The sequence below is a fragment of the Urocitellus parryii genome, chromosome 4 (genome assembly GCF_045843805.1).
Source record: "Urocitellus parryii isolate mUroPar1 chromosome 4, mUroPar1.hap1, whole genome shotgun sequence".
NCBI classification, from domain to species: domain Eukaryota; kingdom Metazoa; phylum Chordata; class Mammalia; order Rodentia; family Sciuridae; genus Urocitellus; species Urocitellus parryii.
The window spans coordinates 77139906-77156936 of NC_135534.1; positions in this window are offsets into that span (position 1 = coordinate 77139906).

The following is a 17031-nucleotide window of genomic DNA, read 5'->3' on the forward strand; positions in this document are numbered from 1 at the left end:
GAAGGACACCAGGGATCCTTTTTGAGGTAATGAAATGCTCTGCACCTGGATAGATGTATACATCACACACAGGTGTTTTTCCACCAAATCCATTCTATCCACATCCCTAGCATCAGTGTATTTCACTGCATGTAGTTTATGACTCAATAAAAAGTTGGATTGTGTTATCGTCCGCTAAAATATCTTATTGGTTAGAGAGTGGCAAACATGACGAAGAGGTTCTTCACTTGTTAAAGGGATAAAACATGAAATAGACTTAAGGTTAAGCAGATCCATGGAATGATTTTTTTTTTTATGGTGCAAGGGATCAAACCCAGTGACTCACACATGCTAGGAAAATGCTCTACCCCTGAGTGACACCCCTAGCCTAAACATACCTGGTGATAATTACTTCCAGAATTATGAAAAGTGTGGATGGAAAGGAAGAATCAAGGGAGTGGGGAATAATTTGATATGTACAGAGGGAGATGAGGAGATGGTAAATGTAACTTTAAAAAGTAAGCATAATTTGGGAGTAATTGGATGTATGTTTAATTTCCTTTGCTCAGGGTTCTGAGTCCTTTCTGGAAAAAGAGTGCTAGACCAAGTGGACCTTGTTTCCTCCCCATCTATCTCACAATGAGGAAGGAGTGGAACACCTCCTGGAATACCTCTTGCTCTTTAGACTTGAGGGATCCTTTCCCTAGTTCATTAGTCAAAAATATTCTATATTATTATTGCTATTCTTTTAATTAGAGAATTATCATTATATATGTAAGTAGGATGCACTGTGTTATATTTATACATGATCATTTAATGGAAGGGAGGTCAGTAGAGTAGAGCAAATGGATGAGGGGAAGGGTGTGGAGTGAAAGGGAAGATACTGGGGAAGGAGACAGAAAATTATGTTCATGTATGAGTATGACATAATGAATCCCACCATACTTACAATGCACTAATACAAAATACATTTTAAAATGTTATGTAAAAGAACATTTATTACATTGATTGATATCTATTGTGTTGATACTGTATATATAGGGCTTAGGAAGGTACAAAGGGTACAACAAATCCAAACAGAGCAAAGTCCCTATTCTCATGGAGTTTGTATTGCAGTGCTGAAAATAACAGTGAGTAAGCATGTTGATATAGACTTTGTGCATAGTGTTGATGTGGTGCAGAAAATAAATCAGTGTGAGGGAGCTAAGAAATGCTGGGACATGTGCAAGTGACTTTATTCAAGGTGATCAGGATGCCTTTGCCATATATATATATATATATATTTGTTTTCAGCAGATGAGATTTGACTTAAATTTTAATGGGATAATTGGCTATTGTGTGGGTAGTAGACTGCATAGAACAAGAATAAAATTACAGTTCATTAAAAAGACTCCTCTTTCTCCAAACAGAAGGTAATGTTCCCATGATCCAGGCTGGGGATTGTGCCTGGGAGGTGTGCCTGAAGTGTATCTCTCCGTGTAGTGTGTTATGATACAATGAGTACCTTGTTGAGACTCACTTGGCTCCATTCGTTTCCCTTCCCCAAACAATCCTTCTTTCTCATGGCATAAAGTCTTTTGAAAACATGTTTATTGCACTTGGACTCCTGAGAACCTCACTTCAAAGATTTTTTTACTCAACAGTGAACCACACAGTATAAGAATGGTCAGGGCACATGACTTCTCTAGTCCATTCCTCCTTGAAACCCAGAAAGCCTAGGGTTTTCTGCTTTGTAGCTTGATAGCACTGTCCAAAGTTTGTTCTTTTCTCAAAAATATATTCGATAAACTCTCATTATAATAGTTCAGTTGCATTTTCCTAAAGAAGAATGGTTAAGGTGAGAGAAAGGATCCACAGAAGATTCACTGCTCCTTGGGAATGCAGAAGATTAACATCTGAAGGTGCCTTTCAGGTTGAAATACAACATGAATATTAAGCAGTCTGAACTTGGTGAGATGCAAACAGAGAATGGCTTACTCTTGTTGCTGTCTTAAATGTACTCTGATCTTTCTTCTCAAACTCTTGATAGAATATTGAGAGGTCTTGAAGCTTCTTGATCACATTAAAATCCAAGAATTGACCCATTTTGCTTATTAAGCCTCAGTTTCACTTATAAATATGTCCTGTCAAGTCTAAATTTAAATTTCTATCTCAAACCCAATGCAAATCTCCCTTCTACTTCTGTTCCTTTACCTGCCTCCCTTCCAGCTCAGGTCTGATCTGCAGCTTAGCTATAGCAATGCACTGAATGCGAATCAAAGACTTAGTAAGCATCTCTTTACAATTCTGAATTCATTGATATCAGGTTGGTGCATTGATATCAGCTAAGGTGGGAGGGAATATTTGTACTATAGAAGGTGGCAACCATTTCAGGGAGGGTTTTTTTTTTTTTTTTTTGTATCAAGAGAGCCAGTAGCGTATAACTGCTCAGAGACAAGTAGTAGGAAAATAGTTTTTTTTAATTTAAAAAAAATTCCTTTCACCTTTGCTTTTCTGGTTCTGTTTTGCTCTGAGCAGGGAAGGGATTGAGACTTAGAGGTGAAGGGAGAAGATATAATTTTATTGGTGTTTTTGTAATCTGGCTGTTAGTTCTCTTTGAGTGGCAGACATTCGTTGCTGGCTTACATTTGCAGAACTACTGTGGGCTCTTAAAAAGGCCTTGCAGGATCACCACATTGTCTCTGGCACAAGTGATGAGTTCCTTGGTTGATCTTTTAGGACTCTCCCCAGCTTTTGATTTCCTGCAGTCAAAAGAACCATAGCTTCTTTCTAATGTATCCCCTAACTCAAATACCTTCTTCTTGGGTGGATAGAGAACATGCAGGATAACTCAAGCCCCACTTTACTTTCTTTTATAGTACCAATCTATGGAAGTCCAGGCTGTCATACTGCTGCCCTTTCTTTTGTCTTCCTGTCATGTGAAACTGCTCCAGCTATCTCTCTATGTTACAATTCTTCAGAACTTGAGCAGGCACCATCTCTATGTTGCAATATACCTTATATTATGATGCTCTGCCAGACTCTTATGGTCTTCCTCACTGTGATCCTGTCTGCTCTAGTGACAGGCCCAGGGAGAATCTACAGATCCTGTGCTATAGCAGCCATCCAAGTGGGGATTGGGAGACCAGTTCTCTCTTCTGCAAGCACCTAATGTCTGTATAGATCACCTTAGAGTTCAGTCTGGGATATATGGCCTATCGCAGCTTTCAACCTTCTATTCCAAGATAAATACAAATTCCTTTACCATTTTATTTTATTTTATTGCTTATATACTGGATCCAGGACTAGATTAGTTGACTGGCTTTGCACATAAAAATTATATTTTAAGTTTAAAAAACAAAATTACTCCTAAAGTCAAATTAAGTGTTATCTACCTTGCATAGAAAGCTAAGTCTGGCTAACCCCAAGTGACTTTTGATGGCTGACCTGAATCTCAGGCATGCCTTTTAGCAGCCAAGTCTGAGGTGAGTAGAACAGCCGTAACAATAAGAAATGGCCAGCAGAATCTGGAGCTCAATACATCTTGGGATTTCAGTGGTCTAGGCTGTGGGGTGGAGAAAAAAAATGAACAATGGGTAAATGGAGCAGAATCCTTCTGGAGTGGCACCTGGGGGACATCTGTCCCAAAGGGCAATGGTTAGTGGACAATTTGCCATCCGAATTGATTAATCCAAGGGTGAGGAAGGGTAGGAGGAATGCCCAGGGATAGCAATCCTGAAAATTCCTCCTACCTAATGTTGGAACCTAATGAGATTGCAACAACAGTATATTTATCTGTTCTGGAGCAGGCAGTAGGTTAAGCTTCTTTCTGCATTTTGTCACTTGCCCTGATAATAATCTCTAGAATCTAGATACTATTATATTCTCTGTTTGACAGATGAGGAAACTGAGGTACATGAGATTCTAGAGCTATGAAGTGGCACTACTGGGGTTCAGCCCAAGTGGCCTGGCCCCACTGTTTATGCTCTTACCCATTCGCCTCTCCTGCTTCTCTGGATTAGTGCATAGAAGCATGAGTCTTGAGTTCAGGAAGATCTGAGTTCCCACGTGACCACAGGCAAGTTGTTTATGGTATAATTATCAATAATTTATTATTTCTTCCACAGGAAAGAGAATCATAGCTAACTATGCTATACTGTCTATTATTCATGTATCTTTTATCTCAGTATTAATTTACATGTCAAGTTATACACTTATTCATTAATATGCATTGAGTGTTTATTATGACCCAGGCCCTGCACTGAACATTTCCCATATCAACTCATTATTAATTGCAATTCTACAAGGTAGCAACTATGATTCACTCAATTTTATAGCTACAAAAATTATAGTGGTTCTATTTTAATCGATGTCCAATTCTAAGGCCAAAATGATTTTCTATAATAATATGATGTTCAAATATAAGACTTGGATATGTGTATTAATTATTGTAGCTGTTATTATGCTAGGGTTATGTTGGAGGAGGTAAGAAAGTGGAAGGGATCACTAACAGGCAAGGGCTGAATTAACACTGACAGGATAGGAAAATATCCAGGGAGCCTGTCCAGAATGGGAAAGGTGAGTATGGACTTCACCAAATACCATTGAGAGGTTGCTGCAGAAGTCAAGGGAGGCTGAATTCCCTAAGACATCCATGTCTCTCCTAAATCAATATCTGTCAAGGCTCAGCCATAGGGAGAGAAATGCTTTAAGAGGGATGGATTTCTCAAAGTTCCTTGAAGCCTGCAGGAATAGCTCTCAACTGGCAGAGGTGCATTTTACAAGGACCTATGAATGATGAGAAATGGCAGTAGGCAGAATTATGACTGCCTTTCTGCTTTTACAGTGGGATTTAAGTGGAGAGAGAAGGGGAGAGTACCCAGGACAATCACAACTCCCAGCATCTAGGTCTAGAATGGACACTGGATCAGACATTAGAGACTCATGTCTGCATAAGGATGTTTCTCAGAGTCACAGGGATTCTCAGGCAAGGTGAGGAGTACCACCAGAAAAAGGATTTCTTTGCTGTCTTCCCCCCTCCTTTCACTCTCTCTCCTCTCCCAGTACTTGTCCCAGTCAAGGCTTCCTTAACACAATCTTTCAGATATACCCTGCATAGCCCTGGCCATTGCCTAGCAATGTGTTCATGGCTATGAACAGAAAGGACTTAAGGAACAGACAAGAGGACAGAACTGTTACCACCCACTACTCAACAGAGAAATCCCCATCCCCTCTTTGTGGTCTTTGGGCTAAGGTGGTTGTATAATTTGTTCTCTTTAATTATGCATGACAGCAAAGTCTTTTTGACATATTTACACAAACATGGAGTATATTGCTCTCTGGTTGGGATCCCAGTCTTTTGGGTGTACACGATGTTCACAGTGGTGTATTCATATATGTACATAGAAAATTTATTTCTGACTCATTCCACTGTCTTTCCTATTTCGGTCCCCACTCCCTTCTTTTCATCCCCTTTTGTCCAATCTAATGAACCTTTACTCCCTACCCCGGTTGTGTGTTAACATCCAGATACCAGAAAGAATATTTGAATTTTGGGAACTGGCTTATTTCACCTAGCATGATAGTCTCCAGATACTTTCATTTACCAGCAAATGTCATAAGCCATTCTTATTTATGACTGAGTAATATTCCATTGTGTGTGTGTGTGTGTGTGTGTGTGTATATATATATATATATATATATATATATATATATATATATATCACATTTTCTTTATCCATTCATCTGTTGAAGGGCAATTAGGTTGGTTCCATAGCTTAACTATTGTGAATAGAGCTGCTATAAACATCAATGTGGCTATGTCACCATAGTATGCTGATTTTAAGTCCTTTGGGTTATGGTATATACTGAGCAGTGGTATTACCAGGTCAAGGAGTGGTTTCATTTCTAGTTTTTTGAGGAATTTCCATACTGCTTTCCAGAGTGGTTGCACCAATTTGCAGTCCCACCAACAATTTATGAGTATACCCCTTCCCCACATCTTCACCAATATTATAAGGTGATTTTGTTTGAATAAAGTTTTCTACCCTTCAATGCTTTTCTCCTGGAAAATCTGGATCAGTCGTGTGTCTACTCAGGGCAGAAATTTGACAAATAGTAGCTACATTTATTAGCAATGCTATACAACAACTTCCTCAGAAGCTTCCAGGTTTTAGAGAACCCAGATAGGTCCCACTTACAGGGTCCTGAGTAGCTGTGCTCGGATGTGTGCACTGCTCACAGCTTGTACTCTTTCCACAAGGGGCACACATTGCTGCTTGCCTTGGCCATCTGGACTCCATATGCACCTCTCTTATTCAAGAAGTGCACAGCTAATAGTAAAGGTGAGACTCTGAGTGCCAACATGCTCTGTAAACTGTAAAATGCTATAACATATTTGATGCTGTTCTACCACTTACAGTATTTTTAGAAGGAAATTGAGTCACAATAGATACTATTAGTGGGAATTTGAAAGAATTCCCTGGGACAGACCCACTCTTGTTCTCAAAAGCAGCACTTGGTCTGGAACACTGAGGGAGAATGCTGAGAAGCCTGTATGAGAGGTTCTTTGCCTAAGAGAGTTTATCATAAAACCTCAATTAACCAAATCCTATTTGCTCATGACTTCAATTAAACAAAATGATATATTTTTCTTTCCCATTATATTTTATGAGAAAGATAAATGACAAGATGACAAGATTATATCAAATAACTATATTTTCATTTTTGCAAGTATGTATTTATCTATGTATGCATTGTGCTTGGGACTGAACCCAGGTGGGCTTTACATCCCCAGCCCTTATAAGTTTTTAGTTTTAGACAGGGTCTCATTTTATAGCACAGGCTGGCCTCAAATTGTGACCATTGTGACCCAGCCTCTTTCATAGTTGGGATTACAGGCGTGCACCACTGTGCCCAGCTACAAGCATTTACTTTGCAATAGTAGTTTTAGGATCTGCTCATGGTAGTTCATTCAGTGCACAGCTGTACCAGCTATTGTTCAGGACATAGAATGGGGTCTAGGGAGAATGGAAAGGTAAGGAGTTAATTCAGACTTATTGATAGTTGTAGCAACAATAACAAACCTGCAGGAAGATGGCTCCAATGCAAAGTGATGACTGGTGACATTTCGAGGTATAGATGCCCCAGGGGAGATAAAGGAAAAAAGTTTTCCCCTGGAAGGAGTATGTCAGAGTATGATAGTCTTGCATTTATAGACAGCTGATTATAATGTCCACTAGGGCCAACTGTATCCTAGGGCAAAATGGTGAGATGAGAAAACTTTTTAAAATATTTTTCAAATCTTTTCCTTTTCCCTGTTTTTTATTGTCCACAAATACCAGTGTCCTTGCATGTTCTCTCCACTCTAACTCAAAGATATTCTTAGGTCATTTAAGCACATGTCATCAATTAATTAATTAAATAAATAGCCATCAAGTACTTTCTCTGTTCAGAGTATTGTTTTCAGTTATCACCATTGAGAAATGATGGTGAATAAATGAACAGGTTTCTCCTAGCATAACTTTTCTTCAAACTCCTGGGTGAAAATTTCTCCTGAAGAGGAGAGCTAAACGACCTGGATACATAGAGGATTTGAATCAAAAAGTTTGTTAACCAAGCAATTAACTTTTTATTCCAGAACATTTTATTGAATCAAAATGTTTTTATAGTTTGTAAAGGGATAAAGAAGAGCACAGAGAGTTTGGGTAAGTTCTTTCCTCAGATATCAAGGTCTCCCTGGGATGAGATTGTTACAAAACACCTTGGCAGTAGGGAGGAAGTTGAGGTAAGGTGATTCTGACACCTGCCATGGCCCAAGAGACCTACGTTTCCATCATGAAATTTATTCTGTTGGCAACAGTGTTACTTATCAGTCTGATATTGCAAAAACTGTTTGCCTGTTTCTTTCAGAGCTTCAGGTAAGTAAGTGCATACTTACTTTAGACTTTAGTAGGAATATGAATTCTGGCAAGGCCGCTGATGGTCCCACAGGATGTTTAAGGCTTCAGAGAAACAGATGAACATTTGCATAACCTTCTATGTGGAAGACAGCAGCCAGTGTTAATTTTTAATTTATTTCCCCCAGGAGTAAATACCTCTTAGTAACTCTTGGTCAGGCAGACACCGAGGATTTAGTAGAATCATTTACAAGTCTGGAAAATAAAACCCAAATGTTCTGAGGGTGAAATCAAAATAAACATCAGAGAAAGGAATTTTCTATCCCTCCACAGGTGGAAGAATGGTGCAGAAATAGTAGGTTTGCATCATGGAGCACACTGACTGTATTAGGAAATGGGAATGAGCTGAACTGTCCCTCTTCCTTTGGAGTAGCGCCATTGCAGGGCCCAATTAATTAAAAACCGTAACAAAAGATTTTTAATTACTTGAAGACACATTGCTGGTGACCTTTCCTATCTCTACTTATGGAAATTATTTCAGATTTTAAAAATAGAATAATTAATCATTAGACAATTCCAAAATTGTATCTTCTAAGGTCTCTGCAAATGAGTTTTTCTGGAGGAGACAGAAATATTCTATCCTAGATTCACTTTTGAAACAAATTTTGTTGTGTATTTGCGGTTTGTAACATGATGATGTGGGATAAATAGTAAAACAAATTAACATATTCATCTTCTTGCTATGTTATTTTTGTGGCAGAAAGAACTAAAATATATTTATTTAATAAAAATCTCTAACACAGTAAAATTTTATTAACTGTTAATTTTATTAACACATAACTGTATGTTATGTGTTAGATCTCTAGACTTATTCACTCATACAGAAATGGAGAATAAAACAGTGGTTACTAGAGGAAGGAGGGTGGGTTGGGGGAAATGCATTTCAAAGGCTATCCCAGTCTTTATTTACTTTAGGAAATTTCAATCTCCTATCATCTACTACCAATAGAGAAATAAGACTGGTCAACGGGGTCATACACAATTATTATAAGCATTACTTAGTAATTGAAAAAAATTAGAACATATATTTATATTTTTATTGTATCTAACCTTTTCAACAACACTGTAAGAAAAACATTATTACATAATGAGACAAAAGTAAGCTGCTGCTGACACAGTGAGAAGTTAGGACTTGCCTACAGTCACACACCTGAGAGCAGAGCTGAGATTTAAGCCCCTTTATAATGTTCTTTTTAAAAAAACATATATTTTTTAGTTGTAGTTGGACACAATACCTGTATTTCACTTATCTATTTTTATGTGGTGCTGAGGATGAATCTAGGGTCTCGCTCTTCTGCTGAGCCATAACCCCAGCCCTATAATGTTCTTTTCATTGTGCTTGATATTAAAGAGTTGAGGAGAAATGAGTGAGGCTGTTTACAATGGGAAGACTTTCTAAATCTTTAATTACAGAATTAAAAAGAAACTTAAGGCTCACCTATCAAAACTCCCTGAGAGTGATAAAGATGATAAAAAATTGCTACCAGTCTTCAAGCAAAGCTTCCTAATATCTGGGCCTCTGTTCTTCCTTTGGCATTGTTTCTCGTGCTCCAATTCATGGGTGTGGCGATATACAGTGTGTATATTTGTACTTATTATTTATTTTATTCTTACATGTCTTACTTCTCACTCAGTTATGTTTAGGGAATAAACAGGACATTTCCAAGAGAAGAAGAGGCACCTTGCCTATTTAAGAATCTACAAACTTAAGTTTTATGTTGAGACAGGCATCATTTTCCCAGTTTATTTGAAGAAATGAGGTTTCAGGTTTCTCAGTAAATTATATATTTTTTCCTGTTCTTGTGTTCCTCCAATCTCAACTTTTTAATTTTTATTCTGCTGGGTTTCTAATATTTTAGTATTAATTGTGCTGAATGTCAATGTGGTCAGTGGATATTGTGAGAAAATTACATATGTATGTGTATGCGTATACATATGTATTATATCTATATGTATATGTGGTTTGGGTGGGTAGGTCAGCTTGAATTCACTGCAGTGCTGTCCTAGACCTTCTTTTCTAGCTAAGTGAGTCAATAAATTAGTCAAGGTGACAACATTTATTTATTAGTATCAACACCAGTTTGCATTTTAGACAGTGCTGCTGCCCTGAACTGTTACAAAATAGTATTTCAAGGAGGTATAATATGGGGTAGTGGTTTCTACCTTAGGTTGTGGATGCTTAGGGTGCTCAGTTACTGTAAATCCTTAACATTTCAACAGACTAGAAAAATACAAGCCACAAATCTGTATGATGGGCTCACAATACATGCCTGAAGCTTTGCCCAACCCCAGCTTTTGGAGGTAAGTGTTCTTGTGTTTCAGGCAGTGGCCAACCCTAGGGACTTTGGAAAGTGAGTTGAGCTACTGTCTGGAAAGGCATCATTTAGAGGATGGGTCAGAAGAAGGGAGAAAGAAAATGAGATCCAGGAAAAAGAAGAGAGACCAAAACAGCAGCTTAGGCTGAGTTTGTAGCAAGTGCAGGGAGTTTAGACAATAAGACTAGAGATTTAGAATTGTAGAAGGATATGAAGAGTGTGAGGAAAAGAACTGAGAAAGTGAGGACTTCAAGGTATGTCATGTTTTATCAATGACTGTCCTTGACCTCTTTTCATGGAAACTCTAGACAGGATTTAAATAATTTTAATAGATTTTTATTATTTGCTAGATATAATATTTGTGTTTTGAATCTGGCATTGATCTTGAATGGTTCACTAAATCTACAGGTCATGAAACACCCAACTATCCTTCAAAAGTATGCTACTTTTGTGATTAATAAAATAAAGTCAATTTATTGGACTGGGGCTGTAGCTCAGTAGCAGAGCATTTGCCTAGCATGTGTGAGGCACTGGTTCGATCCTCAGTACCACATAAAAATAAATTAATAAACTAAGGTATTGTGTGTCCCTTTACAACCAAAAAAAATTTTTTAAAGTCAATTTAAACATAATATTAAAATCATAATAGTTTTATATTATTATGTATTTTCTAAATTGATATATATAATGTATTTCTATAGTAAGAGATGCTCAATTATTTTTCTTTATATTTAAAAGAGTGCTTATATTCAAAAAAGTTAAGCCTCTATGTTAATGACAACAAAAAGTCTAGATCTGCAAAGTCTTATGCAAATGATTATTATTAATCTTGATATTGTGAGATTTGCTTAGAGCAAATTCAAGTAAAAGGACTCACACTTAAGGAATTGCCTCTTTCATTTTAGGCAGAAAATCCTTGAGAAAGGAGAGTCTTTTATCAGAGATGGGCAGGGCAGACCCTCAAAGAGATGAGAGTAGAGTTTGCTCTTTACTGATGTGGTGGATGGAGTAGGGCAGTCTAGGAAGAAAGGCATGAGCAAAGGCAAAAAAACAGGAGGAACATCATGTTTTGCATTTGAACTACTTACACCTGAACAAAGATACAACATCCTCAGAAGAAATGATGGCTACAATGAGACCAATCAGTTATCCACTCCTGAAAAGTTGCAGCTGTCATGTACAAGGCCCTCGGAGTTTGATCCCCAGAACTGAAAACAAGCAAATAAGCAAAACAAACAAACAAACAAACAACAACAACATAAAACAAAGCATAGAGTATTGGGGAGAATTGGAGAAATAGAAACTCGCTCACTGTGGGTGGGAGTGTCAATGTGAGATTGTTATTTGGCTATATCTAGCAAAGTTTAACATGTTTAATTCCACCTTACTCTTCCATGTAATAATATTTGTTGTTGTATTGATGGCAATACTGAGAAAATTGAAAACAATTCAAATATCTGTCACGGAGGATAAATATGTGAATTGTGTGATCCTTTCTTCTATGAAATGTATACAACAATTAAAATTAATTAGAACTATAAATTAGCATAGCTAATTAAATCTCAGAACATGATATTCAATGAGAAAAGCAAATGCAAACTGATTTGTCCAATAAGATGGTATTTTTGTAAAGTTTGAAAGTGAGAGACCAGTGTACCATATTGTTTGTAGAGGTAACCTATATGGTAATGTCTAAAAACATGTTTGAATGTGGCAGCTTTTCCAGGGAGAGAGTGAGAACAGACCAGGAAGAAGTGTCAGAAAGTCTAAATTTAATTCTTTAAAATAATCTACTAAGAGAGACCATTAACTTACAAAAAGTGGGTTGGGGGAGGGAGGAGGGAAATGTGAGGGAGGTATTGAGAAAAAAATTGATCAAATTATGTTTTGTGTACAAATAAGCCACAATGAAACCCATCATTTGGTCTAAATAATATAAACCAATGAAAAAATCTTGTGCAGGTATGCAGGTTAATATATGGATTCTTTGTATTTTATTTATGTTGGAATAGTTTACAAAATAAATTTGGGAAGAAATTTAGTAAATGATTTTTTTAAAATATGAGTCCTTTGTTCTTTGCTTTACATTTCTTATTTCTGTTCCCCAGAGACAAATTAGTAGACATATTCTTGGTATTTATGGCCATATTTTTAAATACTGTGGTTTCATTATTTTTAAAATATAAATTCAGACTTTATCTATTTTCCTACTGTGGTTAATGTTTAGCTTTCCCCACCCCATATCTATTCCTCCCATCCTTTTAAAATAGATTTCACAGTTTAAATTAATTCATATTCAGTGTTTATTATGATCATATAAATATTTTAATGGATGAGCCCAGTAATACTCCTTTATGAAATACTATCTTTGCATGTCATTTATTCTACCTGTAGTAACTTAATGAATGAATTATGTGTTTATTTAATGATTTTTCTATATAACTACTGGTAATTTCCTGCAGTTTTCTCAAAAGATTTATAGAGTGCCCATTTATAAAATTTCCAAATGCTTTGATAGACAAAATAATCACATTCTCTATTTCCCTAAAGACTCTCCTATTGTCAATCTGTATTTTTCTGCTCTAATACAAATTAGTGCCTCTGTAAGCCTGGTTTTTGCCTCTTACAGGAAAATTCCTCTGCCCCAATCTTTCATAGAACTCTTATTCTTGAACTCTTCAGTTTTCCTTCCTCTAGATTGAAACTCCTTGTGTGGTGGAACAAACAGAAGACATAGAGACAACCCACATATTTCAAGTCATTTTATAGTAGATAAAATTTGCATAAATTGTAGATAAAATTTGCATATATGATATAACTTTTTACCAAATGGTACCGGGAAAACTGGATATCAATATATAGAAAAGTAAAAGTAGAACCCTATCTCTCACCCTGCAAAAAAATCAAATCAGTTTGGATAAAAGAGTTAGGAATTAAACCACAAACTTTGCAAATGCTAGAAGAAAACATAGGGTCAACAACACTCCATGATATTGGTGAAGGCGTTGACTTCCTTAGCAAGACCCTTAGAGCTCAAGAAATGAAACCAAGAGTCAAAGTTGGATGCTATCAATTTAAAAAGTTTCTGAACAGCAAATGAAAAGATGAAGAGAGTGAAGAGAGAGCCTACAGAACAGGAAAAATTCTGCCAGCTATTCTTCTGACAGGAGATTAATATCCAGAATTTATAAAGAATGTATTCATCATAAAACTAGAAATGGAATCAAGATATGGTCCAGCTATTCCTCTCATTTGTATTTATTCCACAGAACTAAAATCAGCATACTCTAGTGATACAGCCACATCAATGTTTATAGCAGTGCAACTCACAATAGCCAAGTTGCAAAACCAGTCTAGGTACCCGCAAACAGATAAATGTGTTAAGAAAATGTGGCAAGTATACATAAATGAACTTTATTCAACCATAAAGAAGAATGAAATTATGCCATTTGCTATAAATGGGTGGAAATGTTGAACATTATGCTAAGTGAAATAAATGTCAGACTCAGAAAATCAAAGCTTGAATGTTGCAGTCTGGCTGGGCACAAATCCAGCCACTGAAGCAGGAACAAACTTTATTTCTGAACTCCACCAGCACACTCCACACACGCTCCTGGGAACTTTCCCAAAAGCCACGCGGCTCCTCCAGGAACCAGCAACCGGAAATATCCCTCCTCAGGCACTTCCCCAACCAATGGGAACTCTCCGAGAATCCCTACGAGAGCTCAAGCAGAACTCAACGGGAACTCCGCCAGAACTCAAAAGTCATCATCTTAATGGATCGCTAGCGTCACCTCTCAACCACTACTTCTGGCAAAAATACCATGCGTCATCCTGACTGGGTTGTGGCCCTCAACACTTGAATGTTTTCTCTGGCATATAGAAACTAGAGCAAAGTAGAGGACAAAATGAGGGTAGGAGTAGATATCAAAAGATAGAAGGAAGACCAGTGGAGCAGAAGAAGGAGATTGAGGGGGAAGAAGGAGCCATGTGAAAGGGGAAGACATACTCAATGAATTTTACAAAATCATACTGTGTCCATGTATAAACATATATCCCAGTGAATTCTATATTTATGTATTTATATAAAGCACCAATTAAAAATAGATTAAACAAACAAAACAAATACCAGTAGAGTAGAAGAAGGGAATAGCAGAAGGGAGGAAGTGAGGGATAGAGGAGGCACCAAGGACTGAAATGCGGGAAATTATATTCCATGTATATATGATTAAGTCAGAAAGACACACTATTATATGTAACTATAATGTGTTAATAAAAGATTTAAAAAAGTAAAAAAAAATAGGGCTGGGGTTGTGGCTCTGTGATAGGGCACTCACCTGGTACATGAGGGTTCCCTCCTCAGCACCACATATAAATAAATTAAATAAAGGGATTGTGTCCACTTCCAACTAAAAAAATCATTTTAAAAAAGCAAAAAATATTTTTTGATAATTTCTTCTCCTGTATCTTGTCTTTTCTTTAACTTCTGTTAATTAGACAACAAGCATCTTGGATCAGTGCTCAGATTTTCTAAACATTTTTTTTCTTCAGTTGTATATTTTATTCCTATTTATGAATATTTTCTAAATTTTTATCTTTTAACACTTGATGAACTTTTATTTTTAATATTAACACTTTATTTGTTCTTCTTTGGTATATAGTAGATAAATAGTAGACTATATTTTGACGTATTATACATACATGAAGTATAGCTTATTGTAAGTAAGATCCCATACTGGAGGATGCACATGATGTTGAGATTCACTGTGAGGTATTTGCTAGCATAATTGCAGCCATCTTTCTTTTCCCCACTCCCGCTTTATGCTTTATGAATAGTCTTCTTATTCCCAAGAAATAGAAACTAGCCTGAGATAAAACCTACTGGTCCAGAGATGCCCTGGTCTCTCCCTGTTTTCTCATTGAGAGATAGGAGATAGCTTACCAGACCCTGAGATGGCGGGGTGGGTACTGGTTTCCCTGTTCTCTCCTTGAGAAGATAAAGGGACATGCTGGTTTTCTTTTTCCCCCTCTGAGAGATAGGAAAATTGCTTGTCTTTGTTCCCAAGAAACAAATTGTTTCCACAAGATCAGGGATACTCGCAATGTCATTCAGGATTAATCCTGCCTCAAACCCGTAGCCATGATTCTAGCCTATAAAAAGTACCATGCAAGGGAGAGTTGCTTCTCTTTCTTTCTCTGCACAGAGCAGCCCGTCAGACTTCTGACAAATAAATCCGCTTCTTATCCCAGGTATGTGTGGGATTAGTCCTGTGCCACTTTTCTTTCAGTATTCATATATGAACATAGGAAAGTTATGTCTGATTCATTCCATTGTCTTTCCTATTCCTGTCTTCCCTCCTTTCCCTTTATTCTTTGTCTAATCCACTGCACTTCTATTGTCCCACTGTCCCCATTGTATGTTTGCATCCACATATCCAAGAGAACATTCAACCTTTGTTTTTCCTTTCTTACTTCATTTAGCATGTTAGCCTTCAGACCCATCCATTTACTGCCAAGTGTCATAAAGTCATTCTTTTTTATGGCTGAGTCATATTCCTTTGTGTATATAAACCACATTTTCTTTATCCATGCATCTGTAGAAGGGAACCTAGGTTGGCTCCATAGGTTATCTATTGTGAATTGAGCTACTATAAACATTGACATGGCTGTGTCACTGAGGTATGCTGATTTTAAGTCCTTTAAGTATATATACTGAGGAGTGGGATTACTGGGTAAAGTGATCCTTCCATCCATGTTTTCTGAGAAATCTGCACACTGATTTCCAGAGTGGTTGCATAATTTGCAATTATACCAGCAATGTTTGAGTTTACTTTTTCTCCCACATTCTCTCCAACATTTATTGGTATGAATTATTGATAATTGCCATTCTTACTGGATGTAATTAATGTTTGGTTACTTATTTGGTTACTTTATAGTCTCTTAATAAGCGCAATGCAATAAACTTTCCTTTTAGAACTACCTTCATAGTGTCCCAGAGGTTTTGATCTGTTGTGTCACTGTTCTCATTTACTTCTAAGTATTTTTTATTTCATCCCAGATTTCTTCTTCTATCCTTTAGTCATCAATAGGGTGTTATTTACTCTTCAGGTGTTTGAGTAGCTTATATTTTTTATTTTATTGTTTATTTATAATTTCATTCCATTATGATCAGATAGAATGCAAGGCATTAGCTCTTTTTTTTCTGTTTGCTAAGAGTTGCTCTGTGGTCTAAAATGTGCTGTATTTTAGAAAATGATCAATGTACTCCTGAGAAGAAAGTGAATTCAGTCATTTATGGATAAAATATTCTATGTATGTCTGTAAAGTCTAAATTATTAATTATGTTTTTTAGTTCTCTTTTTTCATTTTATTTTTAAAATTTTTTCTTTTTAGATGTTCGTGACAGTAGAGTCCTTGAAATTCTATAGCTTTTTTATTTAGTTTTTGTCTGAAAGATCTATCCAGTGATGAGAGAGGTATGTTAAAGTCACCTAGTATTATGGTTGTTGTCTATTTGATTCCCCCCCCCCTTTTTTTTTTTTACCGTTTCAAGGTTATTTTACTAAATATCTTCAGTAAAAGATTTCATTGTAACAAAGACTACCAACATTCAGAACATACACTATCTTTAAATTATTTCGATGTCATCATGCAAAAATCTGCATGAAATGTCTTCCCTGTCTCTTTCTTAGAGTAAAAAATCACCTCCGTTCAGCAGAGATAGACACGAAGGGTGGGTGGGATGGCTTCAGGCAGGAACATGGATTGGCTTCTGCCACTTTATAATTTAATTGTTTTAA